Source organism: Quercus suber, unplaced genomic scaffold (genome assembly GCF_002906115.3).
Source record: "Quercus suber isolate HL8 unplaced genomic scaffold, Cork oak 2.0 scaffold_513, whole genome shotgun sequence".
Lineage (NCBI taxonomy): Eukaryota > Viridiplantae > Streptophyta > Magnoliopsida > Fagales > Fagaceae > Quercus > Quercus suber.
This window is the reverse complement of record NW_027069962.1, coordinates 54332-57961: the sequence shown is the minus strand read 5'-3', so window position 1 is coordinate 57961 and position 3630 is coordinate 54332.

The window sequence follows — 3630 nt, the reverse complement described above, 5'->3', positions numbered from 1 at the left end:
TACTTAGAGATCCTTATTGAATATGTCATCTACGAAAATAAAGTTTTTCTTTAATTTATATTATTTTTATATTTTTCTCATATAGAGTTGTATAAAATAAAATTTATTATTTAAAATTGATTAAATTTGTATATCTTCATAATTTTCAAAACTATAAGTATATGTGTACGTAATCCAATTTGTTCAACTAAAAATATTGGTCTTCCGTCTCTTTTTTTTTTAGAGGATCTTAAATGTATAAAGAATATAATTTTGATAAATATATTTTAAAAGACAGTTCGCAGTTTCAAATTGAGTAGATGAAAAAAAAAATTTAATCAATGTAAAAATTAACTTGGTTTAAATTTTTATATACTATAGAAAAAATAATATATGTTAAATCTTATTATAAGTATACTTATGCAAATAAGTTATATATAATATATTATTCTTTGGATCTAATAATTTTTATATATTTAATTTTAGCTCGGAAATTATTTCTGACATCGCCGCTAAAGAATATCATTCTCCTTAAGAGACCGTTTGGCTTGGGTGGAAAAGCTAAAACGCGCGTTTGCGTTTCAGCATTTTTTTTTTTTTTTTCATGGGTTTCAGTCTTTTTTACTGTTTATGTACTGTTGCGGTTACTGTTCAATGAACAGTAGCCGCAAAGTTTGACATTTCAACCCAAATTTTACTGTTCATGGACCCACAATTTTCACTTTTCAGTAACTTTTTCATTAAAAATGGGTCCCACGATACTATTCACACATTTAAAAATTATTTAGGTACAGTGTTTTTCAGTTTTCAGTTTCAGCTTTCAGTTTTCAGCTGTATCCAAACGGGCCAAATGTCAAAAAGTAAGTCACATTATGCAAGCACAACAAATAAAATCTAACTTTTATAATTAAAAAAAAGGCAAATGATTAAAATAATATATAATATATAATAAATTTTTTTTTAAAATTTCTAAAAACTTTTTGTAGTAGAATTTTAATAGAGTAACATTTTTAATATTTTTGAAATTTTGACAATAAAATTTCACTTAGAGCAAATTTGTTAATTATTTGGATGTACTTATAATGTGCTACGAGATATAGAGAGAAAAAAAGGGTATTCATTTGACTTAATCACAGCATGTAAGACCCTGGATCTGCTGTGATTGTGACATATATCTATTTTTAGACACGTGTCACTATATTTACAGGTCCATTAGTGCACTAAATGTACTGGATGTAATCCGCTCCCATGTGAGTTTATGTTACTAACTTATCAAGGGTGCTGATAAAAAGCTATGCTTTTAATTGAAAATTTTTAGAACCCAAGGTTTAAATGTAAAACAACTTAGGAAAATTGTGTAATTTACTGGTTTTAGAAAGATACTCATTTGTCAAAAGTTTTATAATTTAGAGGGATAAATGCTATGTTTTATTAGGAGAATCAAAGTTCAAATTCGCTTCCTCAATTGTTATAATTATTGAACTAAAAGACGACGAATGGTAAAATAAAGCAATCCCCGACAGAAATAGGTATACAAAAACCAAAATTGGCGGGGGGGGGGGGGGGGGGGAGGTGTGTTTGAGATTATTTTCATTTCAAAAACATTAAAAAGGGAAAAGAGAACCCAAAAAAAAAAAAAAATTTATATATATATACACTTTGCAAGACTACCTGGAAAGGTTCCATCAAGTGAAAAGGCAAATCCAAAATTGACGTAGCCAGTGCAGCAGAAGAGGTAGTGGTCCAACTTTAAAAGGAGGAAAATTCAAAGATGAATACCATAGCATCACATCATGAAGAAAAAAGAATAATAAAGAAAAAACTGAAACGGGAAAACCGAAATTAAAAAGCAAATAGTCGAGCACAATATCGGCGTGAATGAAGCTTATTCGGTTGTGTAAATTAGAATTAGATGGACTGACCGACCAATTTGAAATGGGTCCTACTAAAAAAGAAGAAGATATATTCAGAAGTGTTTTTAGAATTAGCATAATTATGGTGCCATGCAGCGAGGAAGAAGCAATAATCATCACCTTAGGGTTGATCTTTGACCTAGAAAGAAAAGTCACCTCTTCACGTGAGGCATGTCTGCCACGTGAAACTCTTTGTACTTGACATCAAACCCTCAATATCATCAAATGTTTTTGTTCACCAACCTTTACCCACAATGTTTTTTGTCCTTCTCCAATTAAAACACAAGTTAGCATCCCCATTTTGCCATGTGTATAATACAAGGAATGTCATGTATCATCGTCGTATCTCGTGTCCTCTTAAAATTTTAATTTACACCATTTACTATATGGTAATTGTTTTTTATCATTAGATCAAGAATTTAGTGGTGAAGGAGCGGCCAGTAGAGTAAACTTGCACATAGATAATGATTTTTATACATTGTTTAAAGAGAAAATTCAAAAGCCCGGAGGGCCATGGCCCCACCCCTTTAGCTTCAAGATAGTATATCATGTTTCAGGTGTATATGCTATCTCTCTCACAGCAGCTGAGTCTCACACAGTTGTGGGATCCAACTACTGTGAGAGAGATGGCATATACACCTGAAACATAATATAATTTTTCCCTAGCTTCGCCTAGATACTATGTTTCTTTTTAATATTCTTGATCTCATGTGTAATTATTTGTATTTATTTTTTTATTGGATTCTCAAGAATGCTTTTCTCTTTTAACATAAATGTAATCTAGCTACCGGTACTAAAGCATATAGGATTGGGATCGACCAGCATCTCCTCTAAAATTTGTTATAAAATGATGTGATTTTGGGTATAAATAGAAATGCTATTAGGAATGTGTACAAGTGTCAGTTTGAGCTAAATTTGCGATATTTTTCAATCCAACCAGACAAACCTCTTTGGGAGGAAAATCTCCAAACTAACCCATCCCATAGTAGCTCTAAAAGCAAACTCTCTTCACATTGAGGTTATTTTGTCAAGTCTAATGAAAATTATTGAGTCTTAAGTATTATAATTGACTCGATTGTAAACTAATACCAACGTAAACTTGTCAAAATTAAGTTTAAAAATACTAAATTAAATCAAACTAACAAATTTTAACTAATGTCAAAATCAAACTTCGTCAATATTTTTTGAGAAACCCCTTAAGAACAGGGAATATTATTAAGCATTTAGCCAAAGATCAAAGTTGTAAACATCTAAGGTGTCGGAAGGAACAGACTCCATCCTGACAGTGAAAGGATTAAAAATAGCTCTTCTAGCTAATCTATAAGCCATACAATTACCTTGCCTTTTAACATGGCGAAAAGAAACAGAAGTAAAAAAAGAACTAAGAAAAATAATATCTTGCAATATATGCCCAAACTTGGAATGGAACATATCATCACCCTTGACCGTGTTGATAATGATTTCCGAATCTCCTTTGATAGGCCAAGAATATATTAACCCCTTGTGATGAATTAACCAATTAATTAGCTAAGTTAATTAATTAATTCAATTTTCATTCAATAAGCGTGATAGCACAAACAAATCACCAAATAAATAAATGTAACGGAAAAATAAATTGACACGGTGGTTTGTTTACAAATGGAAAAAACCTACACTGCAAAAATCCCATCGGGTGATTTTAAGGTCACCAATCTTGAGAATTCACTATTATCACAGCAAGCGGTTACAAGTACCGAAT